Raw genomic sequence first — 11,267 nt, 5'->3', positions numbered from 1 at the left:
TGCTTAAAATAATAAAAAATAATATAAATTATAATTTTTTCAACTTACGAAAAATGCAAATATAAGTAGTACATTTTCTTCTCACAAAATCCCATTGGGATAATACTCAGAGAAATTTTTGCACAAGCTCTGCTTGGATTTTGGCTTTAACACACGGAAAAGAATTCCCCAGTGGCAAATGAATAACATTTAGCCAGACATATTTCTTTATTAGCCGTGCGACCTTTACCTCTTCAGTTCAAGAAGAGCACTCATAGCAATTACTTAGCGATGTAGTTCCTCAAACCCTCAATTCGCCGCCTGGCAACACTCGCGAAAATCGCACGAAAAGCGCTCGACTGGCGGAAAAACTTCAGATCAGAGACGCTGGGAATGTTTAGCCATTTAAACCAAAGACACTCGATAGGCGCCACTCGACAATAGTGCTTGCTTGAGGAATGGAAGGGGGTCAATAAATAAGCTCGAGTGCTCGATGGCATCTCCAGAGCCTGACAGCCCAATAATAATAGTGCTTTGGCTCGGGGGAACCCTTCAATCAGTCAATAATATGTATTTATGTAAGTCCCCCACAATGCCAGGCTCAACGCTTTCTTGGCTCACAAAATTCCATGGCAGGATGTGTGGCGCACAGTTGATTATTACATCAGAGTGCTAATCAAAAGTTGCAATTCCAGCCGAAACAATGAGTCTTTATGTAACTTTTTCGGATTCAGCTGTCAAGAGAAATTCATAAAATTGGGAAGGCAAGAGTGTGTGTGCACGTGCCCCCAAAATAACTATGATTTCCAACTCGCACAAACAAACCATCCAATATAGTCAGGAACACATGTGTGGAAAAACTGATTGAAATTTCGGGCAGAACAAAGCTGGAAGCTGTTATTTTAGCACTCGTGTGTGGGAAATGTGAGTCAAAGCTAAAGTTGAATACACTTATAAAATAGAATGGACAATTCTTACAAATGAAATGGGTAAGAAAATGTGTTATTAACATATTTTCGTTCAAATATAAACGCTCTGTGGCCTTTAAAAACTAAAGTCTTTTATTAAAGCACTTGAAGAGGATCTTTTAAATTAAAAATTATAGGAAATTTTAGAAAGCATAGCAAGTTAAAGTATAAGTATGACCTTAAGAAAGGGTATACTACATTTGTTGCCGGTTAAATGAAACTAATAATACCTGCGATATAATCATATTGGCTTTCATGTACGGACCTCCTTTACCTTACTCGGGCTTCATCGATATTAAAATTCATTTATTCAATTCTCTTGAGTACGCAAATCATTCAAGGACGCTTTCAGAAAAATGGTTTTGATTGAAATTGAAGAGGTTTTTAAAATTTAAATTGAGCTTTACTTAGCTTGAATTAGAGTATCCGTTGGCCTATTGCCCTTTTACGTTATTCTATACCTACTATTTTCGTTTTCTATTGGGAATTGTTGGCAATTGCTTACCCTTCTGGCTGGGTCCCCTCGTTTGCCTCCTCAATGAAATTAGCTTTAGCCGAGTGGATGGCAACGACAATGCGAGAACGTCCTTGACATTGCGGGCAGGCAAACTGCAAAATAAACAGGAAAATAACTATTTAATATGCAGCCCCGAGGAAAGAGGTTCGGGAAAATATGAAAAACCGTCTTGTGCCTGGTCTTGACTTATTAACATTTTATGCGAGCCAGTCAGAGAATGGAAAATAACAATAAACAATCATTTTGCTAAATAGTTGTGTCAATAAACTAGGGGAAATATTTTTACTGTCCCGACGCAAACAATAATAATAGCTTTATTGTCAGTTGCAGCTTAACTGTAGACACACATACAATATAAGTGTATTTTTTGGGGTGTGTCTTGGTCGACCTAACTCAATATACTGGAGGCATAACGAAGGTCGAAAGGTGGTAGGGTCTAGGTTCCATACGCTCTCAAGTGACAAAAGAAGTTGGCCAAAGTCACAAAGGTTGCGGGCCATAAATCAATGATTTTCGTCCTGAAAAGGACACTGATTACTCGGCCTCCGGAAACCCAAGGGTAAAGTTTAAGTTATGTCAGATAATGTTCAACAATCGACCCATTGAACCCCGTGGATGATCAGTTCCACTGCCTTTATTTGTCAATGGCAAATTGTGAAGTTCAAATTTCTTACCTGTCGTCTTTTGAGAAAGCATTTTGAGTGCCTCCATTTAAGTCGATTAGTGAAATTGTTTGTTGCCCTTTGGCAGCTGACTGAATTTCTGGATATGTCTGTCTGCATCAGATGGCAACTCGAATCAATTGAGGCAAACTTCGACGATGTCAAAGTTCAAAAAGTGCCACTCAACGACGGTTTCGCCAGCCCTTCGCCCTTCGCCCTTTGCCCTCCGGCTATTCAACGTTGCCAAAATATTTTCAGTGCCTGAGTTGTGTGAGTTTGTGTTTGCAGAATGAAGATTGACAGCTTAATGTATTTTAGCGCTTATAAGATCTCAAACACAGCCGCTGCGCATTCCTCTTTTGTTGACTAATTTCCCGTCGGAGCCACGCAAATTTCGTATTTCTCGAACTTAAGTGCAACAATTAGCAAATTAAATAACAACTTTCGCATATGCCCAGCTCGCAGCTCACACTCTCTAAACTTTCTGCCGGCTCTGACATTGAAAGTCAATTAAGAAAAGTTGCACTTGTCCAAGGGCCAATTGGGTTCCAATAAGAACACCATTAAATAAAAAAAAGCGAAACTCAATTTAAATGCTGATCTTGTTCAAAATAAATGTAATGTTACTCCATCAATGAATGAATTAATTTGTAGGAAATTTTTCCTGAGGTTTTTATTTTCAAATGTTACCAACTTTTTCTTTTTTTTTGCGACAATTCAAATCGATTGCTATCATTTATTGGCAAACTTTTCCACCGAGCGTGAAATGTGACAAATCAAATCGACTGATATAATTTTTAATAAAGAATAGTTAAGGCCTTTGATTCTTTTGATTTACGAATGTCACAGGGCTGTGTTCAGCTCAGCGGATGCAATAAATTTTCAGTAAGTCAATTGGGGAATTCTTTGCCGGTCAGTCGATTGCGAAATTGATTCAATTTTGGAGATATTCTGAAATCATTTTTATGAGCACGCTGCAAAAGCATGACTTAAAAGTTCAACACGAGCTCAGTCCCCAGTCACGCACGTCAAATGATGTTTATATTTCTCGGTTTTATGATGTGCGAAACTGTGGGATCCAATAAAAATGGCGCAAGAGTGAAATCACTCGAATAAAGTTATTTACTACAACTACAGACAAGAGTGCTGGTGGTCACCCTCAATGGTGGATAAGATTAAATAATAATTTATTTCAATTTTTAGTACTCAGTCTTAATGATTTAACTTTTATTAAAAATTAAGCAAAACTTTATTATATTACATTTTAATAATAGTAATTATGTTATAACAAAACATATTTTTTCCAAATAGTTTTTTTAAATGCTCAAAAAATAAGATATGGTTTCCTGTTAAACATACTGATAGTAGCAATACTGTGCACTCCAATTTGTGAATTAAATTCCAACTTAAGCTTGCTGCACAGTATGTATACAACATACACCAATATTATAAAAGCCTTCATTAGCAAATTAATAAACATGCATACATATATGCGTTAGCCTTATCTAGTGGATAGTTGGAGAGTATTTGGGTATGATAATTTTAGGAAATGTACGGATTAGCTGCAAGACTGTGCAAAGTAAAATGATAGCGCAAGTTAAAAGTAGGTAAAATATTTGTGCGGCAAGTAACCGGCAATGTGGGATTGAGGTTCAAGCACTTATTAATCGTCAATATTGTTTTGAAAAAGTGACAAGCTTGACAGTTTAAGGCATTTTAAATTAAAGATTTCCATTCCGTCTGTATAAACAGCTTTAAAAATACCTTATAATTTAATTTTTAAAAACTCCTTAACATTTTTTCAACTTTCCAAACAAAACAAAAAGCTCATTTAAAATAGTAAAGGGAGAAGTAAGACTCTAATATTTTCGCTTTTAGCCCTTTATGTAAGTGTATATGTCCCAAGTTTAGTAAGCAAAAAAAAAACAGGACAATATTGTCGTTTCATTTTACTGAGCAACTTCTAGCCTTTCTGGCAAAACAAAAGCACATATTTTCATAAGCCCAAATCACGCCGCTCAAAAGCCCAAGAAAACAGAATGGCCATAAAAACGAAACCAAGTCAAAAGGCCGCAAAGGGGAGAGGCGGGCCAGATGACTGGAGGTGTTAATGGCCTTAATAGCCAAACGTGATGAGCGTCAAGTGGACAAACAAGCCGCACAGTGTGAGCTGGCCAAATAAATCCGCTTGGAGAGCCGCAAAAAAAAACAGCCCCTCATCGATATTTACTTGCGATCGTGGGCGACGGGGTAGGGGAGGTGCCAAAGGATGCTGGCACGTGGCTAAAGGGAACCTAATACCTCAAGGCGATCTCCGCCGAGGATGCTGCCCCGAAAAGGATTGAATTACTCGGCAGTCAGGTCAGCTGCGGGTTAATGTCCTGCCGTACTTTAACCTCAGCCCGAACAAGTTTGAACCCCCTGTCCTTTGCCGATAAACTGGGTTAGTGGCACAAAACTATTCAGATTTTGCTGCCAAAGTCGCCTTTGTCTATCGATCATTTGCGCTGGTTTTGTGTTGTCCTTTTTTGGGGCATACACATTATTGATTACAAATCCAATTATGCAGTCTTCGTCCATCCATCATACGCCGCACTGGTCAACCACACACGCCGTGCAAATTATATACATGCAAGGCTGATTGATGCCCACGGGCTAAAAGCCAGCTGCATTCTGACGTTAACAACATTTAAAATGCAATTATTGCACGGCAACAAACTCAATTGATGTTCATGCTCTTATTTACATATTACATTAACTTCCGTTGATGGACAATTTACTTTATTTTGGCTCCCTTAATTTACTTATATCAACCAAATAAAAATACTATTTGCTTCTCTTCCCAAAGAGGGAAAAAAAAATATGCGAGTTGAGGGGGTTGAGAGTGGGAAAACAGTGCAGTTCATTAAACTCGTGCAAATAAATAATATGCAAATAGTATTCATAATACGAGCGATAAATGCAAGCAATTTTGAATCTTGTAAATATCACGCCAAGAATTGCAGTCGCCTTCTAGTTTTCCTTTTTTGCGGCGTATTCTCTGAAACCTCCGGTGCATTGGCTTTTGGGAATTTCGGGTTGAAGGGCGCTCACTTGAGTTCGGACATGATTTTCTTTTCTTTCCACTTATTTTCCTCTCTCTGGGTTGTTATTGTCTGGCGACAATGGATGCGACTTCACCCGGTGGCGGGTTCAAGGTGCACACGCCGATGAATAAGCCGACCGAGAGGAATATTCAATGACATGTTCATAGATGGAGGCTTTCCTCTGAGATAATTTTCCAAAATGATTGGCAGAAAGTCGATGGAGGTGTGGAAGCGACGAAAGTGAAAGTAAAGTGTTCTCGTCAAGTTGCAATTAAAATGAAATAATGGATTTTTATCTCTTCTCAATGAGGTTCTGCATCTCTAAGAGAAAATACCCTTGGCCGAAAAGAAAATAATAATAAATGAGTGTAACAAACAGTTATATCTAAAAGTACTAATTTATGGTAACTTCTCTACAGAAAAATCAACATTTACCCCTGCCCAACACGCCAAAAACTTGCGTACAGTTGCCGACAAAAGTGTTAATCTTCAAGGCGAAATTGGCTAGTAGGCTAATGCCCCACAAATCCACCACAAATCCAGCAAAACACCAAAACCAAACTTCTCTGGTTCGAGCCCAACCCAATTTCAGCCACGCGTCAAAGTTTGCCTTTATCATGAAATTCGCGAAAAATAATTAAATAGGCTATGAGTTGTATATTCTGACATGTGATTATTGTGGCTGCGGTTTGTTATTGTTACGCCTATATAACCAATATTAGCGATAAATATTCATAAAGGCCAAGAAAACAGGCAGGGGGCCATAAAAATGTTTGCCCAGCCATTTAACAGGGCAACTTTTTTGTTGTCACTACGCATGTTGCCACATTTTGAGTTACTCTCTCTGATTATTGTTGTTATTGCTGGTGTGAAAAATATGGCGGTATTTTTCATTGTTTGATTTGTGGCCAAAAATAGAATGCGTCAATTAAATGTGCAAATAGCCATTTTCACCACCCTCATACTGATTTAATAGCAGGCGCACGAGAGTTTATTTCTTCGATAGGTCGAGTTTCAAAGCGATATTTATCTGGCAATAAATAAGAAACATTTTCCTTCAAAGATCGCTACCACAAACACTTTTTCCGTTGATTGATTGAGCTGGCCTTGTAGCGGGAAACGTATACGCACTGTTGCGCGCACAAACAGCTCCATTCTATTGCTCAGCTGTGTTGGCCAATTGATTTGTCCCCTTAGCATTTTTCACTTTGCATATCATCCAGCAGGATATCCTGAAAAGTGAGTGGCTTCTAGCCTTGATCCATTTCCATTTTGTTTGCCCGGCACTTGAAAATGGTTGTGGGAATTTCAGATGAACTTCTGTGGCCAATTCGAATGTCAAAAGGTGAGGCCACATCCCGACCAAAACTGACATTTGCACTGGTCATCCGATAAGCTAATGTCATTTCGAAATTTGAAATATGCACAACAGCAGCGAGTGTGCACATTTTCATATTTGATTAGCCCCGATTCGCTGGGCGGAAAAACCTGATTTACGATGCATTTTTATTATGACAATTTCCCTGACGAAAAGCCAATCAAGAAGACCGACCAACAATGGCTGTCGCCGACATCGCATCAACTGGAAAAAAGGCTGACATGAAGCCGCAGGACTCGGTGATGCGATTATACGGGGTTTGGGGACTGTGAAAGCTTTCAACTTTCGCCTTGGCCATCCTGACACTGCACAGTCAACTGAAACAAAATGGTCCGGTACAGAGGAAAAATGTCACCCAGTGTGGTCATCAGGGACGTTCTTTTAAGTCCTGTATAAAGGAAGTTATGTGTAGTATATGTGTAGTATTTTGTAAAAAAAAACTATAACAATTTTAAAAGCTTTACGAAATACTCAAAACTATTTATTATAACTACTATACTATACTTTATGTAATATGTTGAAAAACTGAAGTTGTTTGAAATAAGTGAATAGTCGAATTATTAAACAAGAATATTGAAAGAAGTATATATGTTTTAAAAACAATATTATTTTTTGGCTAGCAAAGCACTAAGTTTTTTTTTTGTTTCCTGTGTGACAATGTGAGTGTCTGGAGCCTTTGATGACAAATGCCACCAGAAGCTCGGGGGCAAACAGAGAATGCAGCACAATTGGGCATCAATCATGCGCAAAATTGATTAGTTCAACTTTTATCACCCGACCCAATCTGCTGCTCTACGAAATATTTGTGCGCATTTGACACGCTTCATCGTTATTAACGATCCGGGAAACGGGATGCGATGCAACTAGAGTGTTGGTTGTCAAAGCGAATCAAAGGCGATGAGCAATGAGCTCAATTTTAAGTTTCTGTGTCAATAAGTTGGATCTGGCATTCTGTCAACTTAAATCTATAGCATACACTTCAGCGCACCAGGGAAATTCGTGAATGCGAGAAATAAAAGTCAGTCACTCAATGCCATTTCCGTAACGTTTCTGTGAAATGACAATTTTCATCACGCTCACGGCTATTCGCTATACGTTTTTCGAAGCGGAAATGCACTTGAATGTGCGCACGGATTTCCGGCTTACAACTAGGGAATAATGATTAAAGGCGAAGCGATTGGCTAAAGGCGTTGAGCGGCGGAAACTGCATTTCCTTTGGCACGGTAAATGAATGCAATTAGGCTGTGAATTTTCCCCTTGACAGCAGCTTGAGATGCTGCAAAGTTTACGGCTTTGTTTACATGAGAATCAGGGGGCTGCAGGATGGCAGGCTGCTTGGTCGTATAATTTATGGGACCACAATCTGTGGTATCTGACGCTGGCCAAAAATTACTCAGCAAAGTGTGCGTTAAAGTTTTATATGTCACTCATACGCCATGGTGCACTTTCCGATGCCAGGCACAGGCGGCAGTGAACATTCTGGGAAAGTATTCTCCCGACTTCAGTGGGGTTTTTCTCCATTTTTTGTTGAGTTTTTTGTGAAAAATATTTGGTAAAAGTCGACAGGAAATGCGCATATCAGGAAACAAACTTTTGCTGAGTTGTTGCTCTTTGTTAATTTAGTGGAAAATAGCTTTTTCGCCATGGACAACTGAACAGGGAGCTGTGAGCTGAGTTCTGGGTGGTTTTGTTGGTTTACCAGGTCCCAGATTAAAATGTCTCAACGGAGAACAAAGTGTGTTTATAATTGCGTTATTGTGGTGAGGTTAACAATATTTTGAACAAGCTGAAACCATGCTCGGGCCAAGTCTTACACGAATTAGCCTTAATTACCGCTAATAGGGGTAACTCTCACCGGTGTCTAGACTTGCAAATTGTTCTGTTCAGGTGTGTTTGCTTATTACTGTGCTGGAATAAACACCTCGTTTATTTGTCTCTCATTTTGCACTGTGTGCGTTGGCAATAACACCGTGTCAGTGGTGAGAACGGTAATATTTAAAAAGTGTATCTAGAAATTAATAAAACTAATAAAACTAAACTTAAACTTAATTTTGCGAAATTTTACCTAATTAAGGTATTTGTCAACTTAAACTACATAAACTATTAAAAATTTATACCTAACCAGGAGCGGATTAGGCTGCTCATCACTTTGCTCCGTTAGCTTGTTATTTCTACCACATTATAAATTGTAACGCGCATACGCCGCGTGGTCCCTGCTATCTGTCATTGACAGTCAACCATCAGTAGAACGACCCCCGACGATTAGTTAGCACGTGTAGAGCCGAGTTCTTTAACTCTGACGAACGTTTTACATGTGATTATGCAGTTGCCTGCGGCTGCTAAAAACTCACCCACGCCAGCAATTCGAGTGTGGTTCACGTGTCCGGGTTTCCTTTCATTTTTTACGGGCTTTTAAAAAACGCCACCCCAAACACGTGAGATGGAATAACACGCTTAGCGCCGTTGACGTACGTACTCGCAAATAAATTGTTTATATACTTGCGTTTGAGCCGACACGGTAGGAAAATAAATAAAAAAAAGCAAGGCAATGAAAATTAATGTGCATATTTTCATGACAGCAAACAATTTGCATATCAGTGCCACCGGCAGTCGGATACTACGGTAAAGGAAAAATGTCACAGCGAGTGCGTTCTCATTTTACAAAAATATTCAAAATGTTTTATTGTTTTTCATATGCATATGAATGCTGATTGACATTCTTGGGGCTGGCGCCAAACTTCTCTCGGTCGACAAACAAAACTCTAATCGAGTTGTGAATAAAAAATAAATAGCGCATAATTTAAATTTGGTTGTGAGTTCTCCTTCTGACCTGACCCGCTTCCAATCTTTAGTCAAAATTCCATGGACGGTGAAAAGCCAAAAGCACAAAATGTTAAGCTAAGAGATGGCAGAAAAGGAAAAGGAAAAAACAACAGTTTCCTGTGGAAACACAAAACAGTTAAAAACAAAAATAATGCCCGCAGTCATGCAAAAATTTTATTGCCTTTGTGCTAAGTGGAGAACCCCGAGTTAGGGTTCTCCAGAAGCCCACTTTTCAGCGAAGAACTTTGTTTATTCGGCATCAAACAAGAGCAACAAACCAGCCAAGTTCGCCAAAACAAGAGCTCTGACTTTGGACGTAAAAAACTCAATTCCAGCCACACCACATCCTGTCCAGATTTTAGTTTTGCATTGCTGTGCAAAAATGTTCTGCTCTTTCGCCTGACGGAGCACAAACTCCGAAATTCCAACGATGCCATACAGGCACTCATAAAAACATACTACACTTTTGCCTTCAAGTGGCCACGTCCTCAAAGGAGAACGAGACAAGCATTTTATTTAAGTAATTATGCATAGATAAAATGTGAGTCCTGGGAAAACAACAACACGGAAATGTGTTTTACCTTTGTTACACCAGACAGCTCGTGCATTGTGTGTGTTAGTATGTGGGTGTTGATGAATGTGTGGATAAGAGGTTTTTAAGTGTTTGTTTCTCTTAGTCGCAGTGCTGCAGCCTTGGCTGTTTTTAGCAGAAAGGCATTATATACGAAAGCTTAATTTAACGGACAAATCCAAGACTTTTAAATATATAAAAGCCTAAGAATAACACAAAAATACAATTTGTTTGTTTCAGGAGACTCTGGAAAAAAGTAGTCTCACTTGCCCAACGCTATGAAACACATTAATAGATATAACTTAAAGCTGTAGTATAAAATAACTAGCATTTAAAAACACCTTTTAGAGAAAACACCCTTTTGTGTTCATAAAAAAGTAACCATTCAGACTGTCATGCCTTTTTTATTTGTAAACAAAGCCACCAGTGACCCCTGGGACTTTGAAGAAGCACGTACTCGCACAAATTCAGATTCAAATAGAGGGACTCGCTCCCTGCATGCATTTATTTGTCTTTTGTGCAGTGCAGCGATGTAATCGTCGCCAAAAAGGAAAAAATAAAAGCATTTACCACCGACAAAGCGTTTGTGTAATGCTGTTAGAAGCTGGCCTTTCTCCCAGGACCTTCTCAAATACCCAGCCCCTGTTTTGACCCACCTCGCAGCTGTCACCTTCTGGCACTCAGAACCCAAACCACAGAAACCTTCAGAGTTTGCCCCAACGCACTTGTTTCTTGTTTTGTTTCTGTTGCTATCCTTGTGCAGGGACAAAAGCGTTTTGCTCGAGTGTGACAGTGGCATATTCTTCCCTTCGTCATCATCACCACCCGAGCTGGGATATTAAAACGGAAAAGCAGAGGTCTCCAGTTCACCTTCGCCGGAATGCAAGCAATGGCATAAATGCCAGACGTGTCCGAGCTGAGCGCTTAAATCCTTTCCTTTTCGGCTTTAACGATAAGTTAAACACACGGAGAGAATTAAATATAAGCGGCCCTAGATATTGTTAAATGTCTATATCATTTTTAATTAATTCGAGTCTTTTTAGTCTATAATTAAACAAATCAGTAGAAAAAAAAAAAGTACTTATACTATTTAGGGTTGGTTTACCTAAATACCTATGTATCTTTTTATACCCTTGCAGAGGGTATTATAATTTCAGTCAAAAGTTTGCAACGCAGTGAAGGAGACATTTCCGACCCTATAAAGTATATATATTCTTGATCAGGATCACCTCCTGAGTTGATATTAGCCATGTCCGTCCTGTCCGTCTGTCCGTCTGTCCGTC

Source organism: Drosophila rhopaloa, unplaced genomic scaffold (assembly GCF_018152115.1).
Source record: "Drosophila rhopaloa isolate 14029-0021.01 unplaced genomic scaffold, ASM1815211v1 contig_178, whole genome shotgun sequence".
NCBI classification, from domain to species: Eukaryota; Metazoa; Arthropoda; class Insecta; order Diptera; family Drosophilidae; genus Drosophila; species Drosophila rhopaloa.
The sequence above is the reverse complement of the archived record's forward strand: the minus strand, read 5'-3'. Positions refer to the sequence as shown.